Raw genomic sequence first — 16,665 nt, forward strand, 5'->3', positions numbered from 1 at the left:
GAGAGAATATTCTCACCAGCCATAAAATAGATGGCTGATCTGTGCAGACTCATGAGGAAATGAACCAAATCAAACAAAGTATCCAAATAAGATAACAAGTGACCTGTGTTTACGTGTGGTGGGAAATGACTCTACTCAGAAGCTGGAAATGCTTATGACCTGATGGATACTATGCCGGAACGTAAAAACTTCTACTCAAGTATTTATACCTAGAAGGAGAGATATTTCAATGGCTTCCAAGTAACAATGACATCACATGACATTGATGAAAACATATAATATTTGCTAAAGGGCATTCACATGGTTATCTACCATTCTTCGGGATAAATGTTCATATTGTCTGGCTTCCAAGAAATGTAATTGCTAACCATGTAAGGCAGCATTAAAACTTGGTCCATAAGAAATATCAAACCATTAATATGAACTGACTTGTATCCCTAGAATTATGAGTCAATGCTTTGAACTATCTCAAATCTGAAGTGTGTTCAAATTGTAGGTATAAAGAAGAAAAAGTTCAGATTTGTTGAAAATGAGAATCCTACATATCTATTAAAATTAATAATCCAAAATAAAATTGAGACAAATAAGTCATACACAGTTTATATCATAATTAAGTACCTTTATCTTATGATAAACAGAAAATGATAAAAAAGCTCTCTCTCTCTCTCTCTCTCTCTCTCTATATATATATATATATATATATATATATATATATGGGATATATATATCCCACAGATAAACAAAGTTAAAGGGGAAAGAATACATTTCTGATAATCTTGGAAAAAATCCTAGGCAATAGGAGCAATACAATTAAATGTGTAAAAGAAAAAATTAAAAATCCTGTTACTAGGAATGGACTTTAGGAGCCCATCCCACATGGAGGGATACTCCCTGAGCCTAGACACAAGGGGGGATGGCCTAGGCCCCATCCCAAAGAATATGACAGACATTGAATACAACCCTATGGAAGGCCTCACCTTACCTGGGGAGCAGAAAGGGTATGGGATGTGTAGGGCATTAGTTGGTGGGCCAGGGGAGGAGGGGAGGGAGAGGGACCTGGGATTAACATGTAAAATAATTTTCTTTCTAATAAAAAAAATTCTTCTCTCAAAAATAATCCTGTTACAATGGACCCTTTGCATAGTATATGTAAAATAAATAAATAAATGTGTTTCCTGAAATACAAAAATTAAAATGAAGCATTATTCATAAACTTGGGCAAAAAATGTTTGAAATTTTGCAACAAGAAAAATACCAACAGTTATAAACATGGTTCTATAAAAAAATAGAAAATAAGAAATCATTCATCTGTTGAGGAAAGTAGTTTTTATTTTTTAAATATTTAACATAATAATGTATAAATAATAGTGCTATATTTCAAATATAGTGAGAGAGTGAGAGCCACACCATGCAACAAAGCTCAAATAGGTTTATTAGAAGAGGAGAGAGAAGGGCAGAATGGAGGGCAGAGAGTGGGCCACAGACCAGTTCTGTGGACAGGGGTAGCGTGTGTGTGTTTGTGTGTGTGTGTGTGTGTGTGTCAGAGAGAGAGAGAGAGAGAGAGAGAGAGAGAGAGAGAGAGAGAGAGAGAGAGGAGACAGTTAAGGCCCCACTTTTGAAAGGAGGATAGCAAATGTGCACAGGGGGTGCTCTTAGTGGCTGCAGCTGAGTATGTATCCTGTCAGGAGGCAAGGACAGGCCAGTACAGATACCTGAATACTATCATCCCTCCCTTTTGTTTATTATAAATGGTGAGTAGTTAGAAAGGGGTAGCAGGTAAGGCAAGGAAGAGGATGCCCTTTTCTCAAGACTGATTCATGCTGACCTCGGGGCATCACACACTTTGGAGGACGTGAGAAAGCTGTAGTGCTGGCCACATCCTGATGTAGCTAGCTGTTTCACTTCACTGTCCATGCTTTGTGAAACTATCAAGTGTGTCTTGGATCTGGCAAAATTCTTCTTGAAGTGGATCCAAGTTAACTCCCTTGGAATTCACAAGAAACACGCACATAATTAAATAGGAGTTAAGCAAACTAAAATAAACTCTGTGTGTTGATTAAGAGGAAGACAGCCTCTTATTCTGATCTGCATGTTGCAGCAAACAGACAGGACATTTAGAGAAGTGGAGCATGCAGAAGAAGAAAGAAAGTAGAGAATTCTTTCTTGGTTTCCCAACTGCCTGATGCAAAGATTACCAAGGCCAGATCTGATTTGAAAGGAGTGATCAGTGGGTCTCCAAAAGATATCCCAATGTGAATGAGATGTATGACACAGTTATCTGTGAATGAGGCAGAGACATAAGACCCAAGGGTCTACAATTCTTAGCTTCCATTAATTCAGAGTCAATTTCAAGAAGGCACAGGCTTCTCAGTGATTTGTCGAACACAAAGCAGTGGCCAAGTTCTCTGAGCCCAAGAGAACTAAGGCTACTTAGTTCCATGACTTAAGAGTAAAGCCAGAATGTGAGAACAGGACTGTGGTTGAGAAATGAAGCCTCACATCCAAGGGAATGGTCAGAGCCCATTCTGGTAATGAATGGAAAGCAAAGCCATCCATGAATATAAGGAAGCAGATTTGTTGCAGGTAGAAGAGAGTAGTCCCCCTACTTACATTAATAAAATAATATCTGTGCTTCTGTAACAAGACAGATGGCTGTGCATGTCTTAGTCTGTCCTCTTTAAACTACCAGTGCTTACCTATCCTTGGACTATGCATTCAGTCAGGACTGACCTGTTTTAGGTTGCCTGGAGACAAGAAGATATTGCTCATCTCTGGAAGCAGGCTCTGTAACAAAGAACACTAGGGGGTAGAGCATAGCCTAATGGCATGCACCTCTGAGCCAATTTTTCTATGAGAGTTCACAAGCAAGCTTGATATCACCAAGCAACATTTATGCTTTCACAGCTGTAAAATATCCTGTAAAAGGAGTGGATGAACCAAGTTAAAATGGCCTTTTGAAATTGGTGTTGGAATTCTGCAGTACCTTTGGCTATATTAAGTATAAATCTGCCTTTCTAATCACTTTTTACCTAAAGACTCATGAGCAATGCTAGACCCTTGGAAAACTCACGCCTCCGGGGTCCCAGACCAGGACCACCGTCACCCCAACTGCCAGGCGGATTCGAAAACTTGCTGCAAACTGCATGAGGCTTTGTTGTTTAATGAGCTAACCGCATGTTAGCTTGGGTCTTTCACCCATCGGCCATGGTGGATGGCCAGCAAAGACAGCTCGAAGGGGCTGCAGAGAGATCTTGTAGGGCAGCATAAGGGGAGTGTCTAGGGGTACACACAGGTTCAGGATTGGTGTGCCTCCAGGCTTGGATGGCTTGCCCTGTGTTGATTGGCCAACTGGTTGTTATGGCCCATAGGCCCTCCCAAGGTGGTTGCTATGCTCTGCACGTCATTGCTGTGCACATGTCCGTAAAGCACACCCAGAACCATAAAGCATAGCGCCACCAGCTAACTCCTGATCAGTTCCTTGCCACGAGGCAGGCATCTGACATCTAGTGACTAGGACAAGGTCATGGCAAGAGCGTGTTACTGTCATGGCTGCCGAAATGGGGAGCTGGTCCCTTCAGCAACACATCAAATTCTTGTCAGAATGAACTCTGACCTCTTACATCCATAAACAATTATACCACATATAGCAAAGGTTACAAATATTAATAATTTCAGTGTGAATAGTAACAGTCTATGAGCTGGAAACTGATTATCAATTTTTCCCGAAAAATGAGCGAGAGCGATTGCCCACGAGTAACTGTTTTGAAATAACCAATCAACATGGTGTTTGGTATAAGGAACATGCATTACATTTGGTTCTCTGTCAAAATATCTCCTAGATTCCAGATGGCACTTTTGCACTACACAAGCTACTGCTTCAAAATAAGGATTTAATACTTTGTCTGTGGAAACAGATAGGTGAAACCATAGTAATGGTCCCTCCTGCCACAACACAGAAGTCAGACTATGCTGCCTGGGAAGCATTATAAGCTTCCTATGGTTTGCATAGTCAATATAGCATATCTGCTGATGCTGGATTGTATTTTCCAACTGTAGGAGAAATTGTATACTCTCTTTAGGTAATTGCATGGGTGGATTAGGATCACTATCTCTTTTTAGAATATCACTAAAAGTTTTCAAATAACTAGTAGGTACTCTTAAAAAAGTTTGTAACCATTGACTATTTCCCAACAACTTTTGAAAATCATTCAAAGATCACAAGTTATCTTCTCTAATTTCTAATTTTTGAGGCCTAGTTTCTTTAGGATATAAAATATGTCCCAAATAACTTGAAAGTTACTTAAAGTTTGTAAGTAGTCTCTTCTAATCCAGCCTATAAAGCTTTCACTGGCTGCCAGACATGGTCTCATTTGCATCCACACAGACACCTTTCTAGGTGGGGCCTAACAGGGTAGCAGTTGCCTGAGGCTTTTTTTTTCTGTTGGGGTCCATGCAATACTCTAGAAATATGCTCTTCCCCACCATGAACTCTAGGAGCTCAGAACTTCTAGTGTCTTTTAGATGTTGGTTGATTACCTCCTGATGGCCTGCCCTCTGTGGGGAATGACTCCTATTTTGTGTAACTAAAGACCTGGGTCAGGGCAAGTCTACACCCACCATGAAGGCTAGTGAGACTGCTGGTATGCAGTGTCTGAGGGCTAGTGAGTACCTGCTGCTTAGGAGTGTCTCTAGGATTAAGGAAAATACTTGAGACCATCACTTTTATACATGATAATAGATGTCTTCTGCAATCACCCCGCACTTTTGGATAGTTACATAAGATGAGGCTTTAATAAACCATGGTCTCCAATATTGACTAAGAGCCCTCCTGTTATGATCAGATGTCTCTTTCTCATCCTTAGCATTTTAAAGTAGCTAGGTCTTCCCTCATCACACTCCCACACTCAGGGTCAGACCCAGGGCTGTTTGGCTGGTTCTGATTGCAGACCAAAAGATATGAGTCCAGAATCGATGGCCTCTGCAGTGTGGGGCTAATACAGGCTGGACACTGGCATTTTTCTCCACAACTTTTCTTAAATCTTATATTAACCTCCATTCTCTAGATTTCCTTTTCTAACCACTAAAAATAAGAGAATTTCTGTATCCTCTCTTCTGCTAAACTAGCCATGCTGTATGCTTTGGCCATTTTCCAACAACTGGCTCTGAGGGCACAAGTTGCTAACCCGTCCTGTTAAGACATTGACTGATTTGATGTCCTTTTGAACTATATTCAAAGCCGTTTAAGTAGCTCCTTTTGTTAAGATTCATGCATTCACAATCAGACATCACACAGGCATGTAGCTACATCATACACACAGAAAATACATACACCTTTCCACTCACCTTTTCCCTTGGTCACAATTAGTGTGTTGAAATAAAAACTTCTTTAACTAAAATCTCTTTTAATACAACAGCTATTACAAACCCTTGAGTTTATGAGCATCCAAAATCTGAACAAATCCAAATTCATCTATGTCACCTTTTTTTTCTGTAAGGTCTTAAAACAGTTTCCAACTGGCTCTATTAATTTTCCCATACACGTTGCTGGGCATTGGTCATGGTACAGCTCTCAAGGCTGCAAGCTTCCTAGGCTTTGGCCTTGGCCTTATCTTGCCTTTGCCCTCTGGGCCTGGGCTGGCCCACTGTAGTAGTGTTTTTCATAGGCTAGCTGTTTTATGCCCAAAAGTACAGCCTCTATATCTCCCATTATTATGGATGATGCCTGCATTAGCCTAGAGACAAAATTCTGAAACAATTCATCGGATCTCTGCCTGATCTTTGTTAAGTCTTCAGTCTGTGTCCCCACAGCTGGAAGCTTGTTCCAGGTTCTCTTGGCAGCTGCACCTATCTGTATATACACTGCTACTTCAAAACCTAACCGCTGATCTATATCTTTGTATTGCCCTTCACCCAATGAGCATCAATTTTTTAAATTTTAGAAACACTCTTAATTACATATCAATTCCCCCATTACCTCACCCTCCCATGCTCCCCACAGACTCCCCAGAAGCCACCCCTACCCACTCCCCAAAGATTGTCAGGCCCTCCACAGGGAAATATCAAAGTCCTTCACATCATTTGTTGGAGGGCCTAGGCCCTGTTTCTTGTATCTGGGCTGTAATATTATCCCTCCATAGGGAATGGGCCCCAAAGTCCACTTGTGCTCTAGGGATAAAGACTGGCTCCACTGTTAGAGGTCCCATAAAATGCCCTGGCCTCCTAGTTCTGGCACACCTGCAGGGGTGACTCCTATGAGGGGGAAGAATCCTTAGAAAACTTTAAGCTCTAAAAATTTCTGTACTTGCTTCTGTTTTACTCCAGCTCTCCTGGCTATTAAAATATACACAAGTAAATATACAAACATCTGACTAATAATTATCTGTCTCATTTCTCTAATTATATACATTTTATTCTCAAGGTTAACTCACCTCTCTTTATCATTTGGATCTTATTTCTCTGTTTCACATCTACAATTGTATGCATTTTCACTCTGGAGGCCAACTCATCATATTTCATTTCTTTACCATCTGATTGACATTTTTCTGTTCTATATGAATAATTATACATATTTTCACACCTAAGGTTAACTAACTACACTTTACTCTTTTTGTCACCTGACTAATATTTTCCTATGTCTTATCTACAATTATCGTTGTACCATTTCTACAATTATACTCAGTTTTACTCCTGATTTAATGCTGTTCACTCACAGCCTGCATTTCACCACTTTTTTTCTGTGGGCTTCTTTTTCTACTTGCACATCTGAAGTGTCCATTTCTCCGTGGTGTCCATCACTTCTGACATGCCTTCTCAGGCCCCACATGGGCACGATCTGAAGTGACCAGCTCCCCATTTTGGCAGCCATAACAGCCTAACACGTGCTTGCCAGACCTTGCCTTGATCACTAGGAAGTCAAAAGCCTGCCAATTTTGGCAGCCATGACAGTCTAACACCTTCATGGCTGACCTTGCCTTGGTCACTAGGAGGTCAGATGCCTGCCTTGTGCCAAGGAACCAATCAAAAGTTAGCTGATAGTGCTATGCTTTATGGCTCTGGGTATGCTATGAGGACAAGTGCACAGCAGTGACATGTAGAACATAGCAACTGCCCTGGGAGGGCCTATGTGCCATAACAACCAGTTGACCTATCAACACAGGGCAAGTCCTCAAAGCCTGGTGGCACACCAATCCTGAGCCTGTGTGACCCCTAGACACTTCCCTTATGCTGTCCTATAAGATCTCAGTCCTGTGGCTTCTCAGGTTCTTTCCCCAGCCATCTGCCATGGTGGGTGCATGAAAGGCCCAAGCTAACATGGGGGTTAGCTCATTAAACAACTGCAATAAAACCTCGTGCTGTTTGCATCAAGCTTTTGCCTTTGCCTGGTGATTGGGGTCGCTGCAGTCCTGGGCTGAAATTCTGGGGGGCTGAGCCACCATGGTCTTTCATTTGGGGGCTCTTTTGGGATTTGCGATCACCCCTCAGCTGAGTGGAGTCGATCTTGGAGGTAAGCAGGTACCCTATTCTGTCTCGTCTACTGTCTACTGTCTGCTAGCTCTATCTATTCTGTAAAAGCACTTTTGGTTTGGTTTTCAGTTTGCAGTTGTCCTGGCGGTCGTTAGACTGTCAGGACTGGGATTGGTAGATGTGCCCAGAGGATTGCAGACTGCTGCCTTTGGGGACACCCAAAGGGGAGTAACAGAAGCCCAAGGATGCTTGAATCCTCCTCAGTTAGCAGCAATTGCAGCCGCCTGGTCCTGCTACCTGTCTACCTGATGGATTGGTTTGGCATCTGTTCTTTTCTGTCTATTCTGTCTCTGTGTGTTTTTATTGTTGGTTTTCAATTCAGAATCCATCATGACACCCACTTTCATTAAGTCACATGGCACCACACAGGGTAACTTTCCTTTTTCTGTCTTTGTTTTTGTGAAGTCTGGATGGTTGGAACAGGCTGAGTAACTAGACAGTTAAGCAGGTTTTTTATCTGATCTGTTGCAATACACAGTCTGCCTGCCTGCTTTTTGGTGCTGTCTTGACAGATGCTGAACTGTATGTTCTGTGTCAGTTTTGTTTTCAGGTATGCTGTTTTTGTTGATTGTGTAAATGTAAAGGTCCTATGTTGGGTTAGATAGCGAAATATGCAAGTATGCCTTGGGTGGAGCTTCAGGCGGCAGCTTCCACAGTCTGTGAAAATGGGGGCCAATCTGTATGATGGGGAATTGGTGGGACAAAGTTGCCTGCTCCACCTGTAAGGGAACCCAAAGGTGTCACCCAATATGTAGGGGAGACTTGGTTGTGGATCAAGTTGCTCCCCATGTGGCTAGCCATCTGAAATTCTGAATAGGACCCTAGTCTAGTCTCTGCTGTGTGTTTGTTAAGCCTGTCTTTGTCTTTTGTCCTGACTCTGGAGGGCTTTCATAACAGCTGCTGCTCTGGACTCCAGCAGTGTCTCTCTCTGTCCTTACCACCCATACACATGGCATTTGTGGGTCAGAGGTCTTTTCTTGCTATCCTGAGTATGTGGTGTGTGGACAGGAGTTCCTCTGCCATGTGACATGGGTTAGAGTGTGCTACCGAGGAGTCCCCTGTCTCCAAGCACATGTTGAGGCTGCTGGTCTGAACTCCAACCACTGCTGCGGCCCTCAGAGCTGAGCCTGGCTGGTGCAGGTGAGTCTATCTCTCCATCCTCACCTGCCTGTCTGCGAGGCATGAAAAGTGGTGCTTTCTAAGCCCCAACTTCAATCCCGTTGAAGGTGTTAGCACACAGCAGGAATTTTCCTGCCCTGAGCACATGGCTTGCAAGGCCACCATTTGCTTGGCCTTCTCTGTGCTCCACACTCGTGGTGTGCAGAATGTTGGAGCAGGAAAACTACGGGGGTCTCTTTCCCACCCCTGCATTGGCAGAGGGTCTGGGATTAGCAGCAGCATCACCCCCCCCCAGGTCTCTGCCCTGAGCACATGGAGCTGGGGCTGGTGAACCATATGGCCTGATATGGAGGTTCTAAAGAAATGGCCTTAAAGTTATTAAAAACTACAAGAAGGAATTTGGTTAGAGTATTTATGTTGACTAGGAAATGAAAAAATGTAGAAGACTAAAGTAATAAAGAGAGAAAGGGAAAGAGAAATTTGTCTAAAAATGTCTAAGGGAATCAGAGGAATAAACTGAAGGTATATAGAAAGTTATAGAGGGTCAAAGAAAGTCGTAGGGGGTCAGAGGAAAGTTGTCAAAGTTCAGAGGAAAGGTTGTTAAAAGTCAGAGAAAAATGTAAACTATGTTTGTTAAAAAGTTCTGTTTATTTCTCAATTGATTTATGTATGCTTGCTTTAAAATGTTCTATCTGTTTCCTGGCATAACCTAAGTTCTGTTAAAAACATACAGCTAAAACAAATGGTGCAGGTTACTGCCATTTTGCTGTCAGCCGTATGGCAAGCTGGCCACGTGGCTGTCTGACCCATCCCTCCGGTCTAGTCACTCAGGGTTCCGAAGGGGGCTGCCTGAAAGACTCATGGGTGAGAGAAGGGAAGGAGACCAAGCGGCGCAAAAGAGGGGACCAGAGTCCATCTATGCAATGTCAAGGCCTCGATATATTGGGGCTCAGAGTGGGCTTATATAGCCCTGCAACAAGGAAATTAGGCAAGCAGGGGAATAGCAAGAAGGAACGTCTGGTATTTGCTGGGGCTGGGACATTCTTGTGGTATCTTCGAAACAGCAGGCAGAAAGCCCCATGCCTTTGCTCGGAACAGCAGTCGTTAGCATTCCCACTTGGCCAAACGTATCTAATTATGGGTCACATGAGGCTCACAGGGTTGGGCCTTTAGCCGAAAATTTTAAAGGCCAGAAAAAGCTTACAAAAAGTGGGCTTTAAACCCCATAGCTTAGGGCCCATGGCCCCTTACATCTCCCCCTTATTTTTTCCTTAACAAAGGAGGGAGGTGAGGACTAGGCCAGAGGCCAGAGGTAGCATTCTTAGGGGGTCTTTGTATATGACCGTCTCTGTCTTAGGTTAGTTCGACCTTGCCACCTCACTGACTTTACCCGTGTTCTGGTGACATAAACCCGCCATCCAGGGGTCTCATGTCTTAGATTAGTCCAGGAGGGAAGGAAGTTGCCCATTGTGGAGGCAGTCATTTGTACCCGGGGCTACCAGTGTTGCATGCCTAGGGATGGCAAGTTTGGCTCTGAAGCCTGTGACTAGACCTTTAACAGTTTAGAAAAATTAAGCATCTCTTGATGGCCCAAGGGTTTGCCTGGTTTGCTCTGCTCACCACGCTGCTCGTCACCTGGGTTCTGGATCCGGTGATACTGTGCGGAGACAAAATCTTTAGAAAGGGATGAATCTATTTGACCTATTATAAAGTGAGTTATTCTTTGGAAGACCCATGCACCAAAAGAAATCAGCAGCAATAATCCTATAAGCGGTCCCAGGAGGGAAAGCCAGGGGGAGGTTGAAAACCAATTTTTATACCAGGACTCTTGTTCTCTGTATTTCTTTCTATCCTCCAGATTTTTCTTTATTTTTTCTATACTATTTCTACTAACCCAATTTTATCTTTATAAAAACAGCATTCCTCTTTAAGAGCTGCATAGAGGCTGTCTTCTTTAAGAAAGACCAGGTCAAGACCTCTCCTATTTTGCAACACCACCTCAGATAGGGAGACCAGAGGGTCCTTTAGATTTTGGAGTCCTGTTTGTAGTACATAGTCAATCCAGTAGAACAGGCAAGGTAGGAATTAAATGCCTGCAATTCCCTGATAAAGGGGAGGGGTGGAAGAATAGCAGACCCAACCGTCTTCTATAAGGGAGTGACTGGCTTGATGAGGGGTTCCCTAGTCTGGAGAGGCCCCTAAGGCTAAAGCATATAAGTCAACTATCAGGGGAGAATAGGAGGGGGTGGTCACAATAGTTGTGAAGCATTGGCAGCATCACTGGCTCGGTTGAGGATCATCCAGGTGTAGTTGTAGATCTGATAAGGGCTTCCAGCGGAAAGGCAATCGAAGGTGATAAACACCCAAGTAGCCAGAAAGACAGCATTTTTTATGTAAAATTAAGCAGAATTAGAAGGCTTCCCAGGGGCTTCCCCTGGGTGGATTATAAAGGCATTTATGCAACCATATAGCATTATTGGCCTGAGTATCAAAATCCATGCATGTCCTTTTCCCCAAATGAGGACCGGATCTGGTCCATGCCATTTGTAAGTTAGAGGCTCTTTCCATAAAGCTTGAGCATAATTTTGAGCCGTTCATGGGTGCCAGAGGCGATCCAAGGCTGATTTTTCTGTAGCATCATACATGAGGAAATTTAACAAAAACAATGTATGGTATAGAACTCCTCCTCTTTAGGCAACCTGGTGGCCGTCTGCTCTCTGGAGGTGACCATATTGATGTCGAACTTAGTGTGGACATCAGATCAGCATAGCGCACTACAGCCCAAAATTCCTGGACTCAAGTGATCTCCTGTCTCAGCCTTCGAGTGTTGGGATTAAAGGCGTGTACCACCATGACCAACCCGTGCATCCCTGCCAGCTCAGGAGCCACCGCTGCTCGAGCTCTGGGCTCGCCTCATGTCTCATCACTGCTATAAAAGCACGGAGGCAGGCGCTTTACTCCCCCCAAGTCAGCAGGATGCTGCATCCACAAAGGCCCAAAGGCCCAGGTGTGCCCGCCTCTACGGGCTCAGCAGGCAGGTCCACGCGTGGTGGGCGGGACTAGGCCACACGGGCTGTTCCGGTAGCACCGGTCTCGAGAATTAAGCACAAAATTGCTGGAAAGCTTTCTTAGTATATCTAGACCCATTATCTGTTTTTATAACTTTTGGCACTCCCATGCAAGCAAAACATCTTAAACAGTGACTTATAACATGCCTGGTGGCTTTTCCTGTTTGTGGAGTGGCACATTTTTAACTTGCCAAACTCTATAATGTGAGTCACATCCATTCGCCATAAATGGTTGGGGAGCAGGCCTTGAAGATTCATCCTTAAATTAGCCATAGCCATATTGTGGACATATTCCACATTGTTTGATGATTTGACCAGCAGTCTCTCTGGTTAAGCCAAATTTCTTACTTAGACTTTTGCTATTATGAAGAGAGTTATAAGCCTTTTCTATTTGAGGCAAATCAACTGATTTTGTTAATCAGCTAATTCATTCCATTTGGCCAGTAATCAGGGAAAGACCTGTTTAATAGGTTCCCCGTGTGACCCATAAACATGATAATTTTTAGGTGAATTACATTTTGAATTTGCTCAAATAACATTTTGACTTGGCTATTACCAGATCCTGTGTATGGGACTGTTTCTGTTACCTTATAAGCCTTAAATACATAGTGACTGTCAGAATACAAATTAAATGAATTATTTACCAGGATTTAAAAGACCATTGTAACAGCTTGCACTTTGATTATTTGAGCTGAAGCTGTCTGCTCTATTTCTTTCTATTAATAACCTATGTAAGTGACTCTCCCAATAGAACTATTGGTAAAAATTAACATAGCATATTTTTATAGGACTGCTTTTTTACAATTTTGGAAATATAAAGGGATGTATTAGTGCAAATTGTAACAGTCCATGAACTAGAAATTGATTATCAATTCTTCCTGAAAATTGAGCAAAGGCAATCGCCTATGACTCATTGTTCTGAAAATATCAATTAAATTGTTGCTTAGAGTACGAGACATGTATCATACTTGGTTTTCTCCTAAAATACTTTCTAAAATCTATATGGCATTTCTGTACCATGTAGACTATCATTAGATGTCCCGAAAAGGTACTTAACCAATGAATATTTTTTAACAATTTCTAAAAACTCATTTAAAGATTTTTAAATTATCCTTTCCAATTGTTATCTATTAAGCCTTAATTTATTTAGAATATAACATATGTCTTTAACAATTCTCTAGATTTATTTAGAGTATTTGAGTAGCCTTTTCTAATCTAACCTTCTAGGCTGACAAGCTGATAAGATCTCATTTGCATGTTAGCTGACCTGCCAAGCTGTAAATCTAACAGGTTGGCTCTTTTTTGAGGCTTCTCACAAACCCTTCTCAAAATCATGCATCAACCCTTATTTTCTAGATGTCCTTTTTTAACCATAAAATCTAGCAAGATATGTATCCTCTCATCTGCCAAATTTTACAGAATCATCCATAGATTTCTCATGTCTCTAAGCTAATGCTATAGGCCCTTCTTAACTTTTTAATTGACTGTCTCCTAGGGCTGAAATAAAAATTTTTCCTGCTAAGACATTGACTGACTGATTGGATGCTCCTTTTGGCAATGTTAAAATGATTTTGATATTTTTTAAACAATATCTGAGGCAATGTAAATATCTCTAATCATATCTAAGGCAATTTAGGCATTTCCATTCATCTGCATTCATAAATTCACAATCATATCACACATCCAGGTGTGGCCACACCGTTCATTCATAACTTGCATATGTCTCACATTTCTCCCTTTGCCTAGGATATGATCAGCTTGTAGAAAAGAAAAATCCCTAATTGAAATTTCTAAAATATTTGCTTATAGTCAATCATTGAAATATGATCATCCAAAATTTGAACAATTCTAAGCTTAAATATGATGCCTTTTCTTTTCTGTAAGTCTCAAAAACAGTTTCCGTCTGGCTGTATCAATAGCATTTATATATATTAATTAGCCATCAACCATGGGGGCATCTCCCAAGGCTGTAAGTTGCAGCCCCCAAGCTTGACCGCCTCTAAGAAATGCTGCCAGCAGTATTTCTCACTATGGGCGGCTTGCAAGTCCCCCGCTGTGGGCGAACTAACTCTCCCAACCTTTTCCCAGGTCTGAGGAGCTATGTCTGGTCCCGTTAAAATCAACCATAGACAAGCTTTATCAATAAAACAGAAAAAAATGAACTAAATTTTTCTTTTTGACTCTTATTTCTTTTTATCTTCTCCTTTTTAACTCTTACTCCTTTTTATCTTTCTTTTTAACTCTTACTCCTTTCTCCCTGAATTGTCTTGAGTTTCCTTATAAATTGCAACTCCTTACTAATGAAAGTACCCATGACATTTGGACGGCAATGATTGGTACCTTACCTCCACCTGGAGAGAGTTCGAGTCTGGCTGTCTGCAGGATCCTCTTCGTCCCGGGTTGTCTTTCCGATGTCCGACAGCTTTAATCGTACTTCGGGTCCCCTGTTCCAGCACCACAAATGGAGGTTTCACCAAGACCAGGAAAGAAAGAGGACCCTGAGAGATCACCCTCAGAAGGCTGGGAAACAAGTAAGGAGTTGAAAGAGTTGGATTGGTACCTGAACTTCTAAGAGAGTTGGATTGTAAAGGCACTGGAAAATAGATACCTCAACTCCAAAGAGAGTTGGATTGTAAAGGCACTGGAAAAGGGGGTGCCTCAACTCCTAAGAGAGTTGGAATGCAAAGGCATTGGAAAAGGGGTGCCTCAACTCCTGAGAGAGTTGGATTGGAAAGTTACTAGAAGGGGTGCCTCAACCCCTAAGAGAGTTGGATTGGAATAGAGATCACAGTCAATCACACAGATAAAGTTTAAAGAGACAAGGTACTGGTAAGATTTAATTTTAACTTTAGATAAAAGAAATGTGGGAAATCCACCACTGAGGGATCCCTCCCCCAGAGCTACCCACCAGCAGCCAGCTGACCCAGCAGCCCTTGCTTTTGTCCACTCGAGCATGCTGTGGGCTCTAGTCAGCCAGCAACGTTGTGGTATGCACAGGCTGGCTGGAGAAATCACCTCCTGAGAAAAAGTTGGGGCACTATGCTTGGAAGAAATGCTGATTTGTCCTGTGGAGAGGTCAAATGAGTGGTGACCCAGATGTTCTGGAATGCAACAAGAATGAACATTCTAAGAAACCCCTGAGGGATATCAAGACCAATGAGCACACCTTCTACCTGGTGGCTGAGACAGAGGCTGACATGAATATGTGGGTCCAGAGCATCTGCCAAATCTGCAGCTTCAGTCAGACTAAAGAGAGCACTGATGCCCTGAGAAACCTTTCTTCAGTCAACCTGTGCCAAGCCACATCCAGCCTGCCTTGTCCACCAGTGCACCTCAGGTGTATCAACACTTGCACCAATGCATAAAATGCAACGAATGCCAGCTTCTCTCAGAGCACCGGACAGGAGAGTGATACAGCCACACAAAAACTTGCCCAGGGCAATAGACACTGTACAACACTGTCATCAATGAGCTCCCTTTCAAGACTGTCACCAAGTCTTTGTCCACCGTCAACCACACCTTTAACTCCAGCTCCTCCCAGTACTGCCATTCCATCTCCAATACAGACTCCAGAGACAGTGGGGAGAACTATGTCCCTATGCAGAACCCAATGTCTTCATCCCCTGTATCCAGTGGCACTAACAGCCCAGCTCCAAAAAAGAGTAGTGGCAATGTGAATTACATAGCCCTGGACTTTCAGCCGGTCTCCCAGAACACTCATCTCGAGCCATTCACATCATCTGTTGCATTGGATGAGAAAGGAGAATATGTCCAAATCAATAATGAAAAGACCCAGGCCCTACAAAAGACCATACAGAGTGGACAAAGATGTGGCAGTCCTCAAGACCCTCCAAAGATGCCAAGCTATGGTAAGGATGGCCCTCCCTGACACCTCCCCTCCTTTGTGACTTTTGTTCAAAAGATATATGTATGTATGGTGTGGCCACACATATGTGTATGAAGTGTGACCGTAAATGTGTGATTGTTAACAAAAGAATGCTATTGTGTTGTCGTTGAATCATTTAATTGCTGGGGAAAGAGCAACAGTTGTTAAAGTACAGGTTACTTGGGAGGGAAATTTCTGCTTTGTTTTCCATGGAGGGTGAAGAGCTGTGGATTTCTTCCAGACTGGTATGGTTTCATGGGGCAGGACCCCCCTAAAGCAGTGATCCAGCTGATCTGAATATTTGTTTTAATTTAAATTTGGTCAGTTAGAAATGGTAGTAGTCACAGTCAATCACTTTTAAAAGGAAAAAGGAGAAATATGATATAGAAATGATACTTTGTATTTGAATGGATCTTCATTTGTTGATACTAGTTAGGTTTTCTAGATATATAGATATTCTTCATACCATTCAAAGACCAATGGAATATATAGCATTTAAATGGTTTAGGGTTTTTCTTGACATTGAGACACAGCTGCTCCTGGCACACCAATTATATCTGAGAGGAAGATGGTCATCCAAGAAACTCATTATAGAGTTTGACTTTGACATGGCAAAACCAGCCATTTGGGCAAGAAGCTACTCTTGCCTAAACTGTTTAACTGTTGCTTTATAAACTGGACATTCAGGACCCACAGGAAAATGCCTAAAGGGTTCCTGCTTCATGGGGGAGTACAAACTGCCAGTGCAGGACAGTTTAGAATTTCCTGCTTCATGAAAGAGTCTGCTAGATTTTCTACAGGATACAGAAAAAAGATGACAGACAAACTGTCAATGCAGGTGGACAGTTTAGAATTTCCTGCTTTGCTGAGAAGTCTGCCAGACACATTGTGGCCTGTAGGCTAAAAATGGATGCCCCGAGGTTACCAAGAAACTTTGGGTGACATTCTAGGAAGCAAGGTGTCTCTTGTCAGTTCTGGAGTTTAGATATTATCCTTCTATTGTCTTTGTTGGCATTGAAGATAGATAATTATAAGATAGAATGGTTGAATTCTTATAGTTCCTCCTTG

Source organism: Cricetulus griseus (assembly GCF_003668045.3).
Source record: "Cricetulus griseus strain 17A/GY chromosome 1 unlocalized genomic scaffold, alternate assembly CriGri-PICRH-1.0 chr1_0, whole genome shotgun sequence".
Classification (NCBI taxonomy): Eukaryota; Metazoa; Chordata; class Mammalia; order Rodentia; family Cricetidae; genus Cricetulus; species Cricetulus griseus.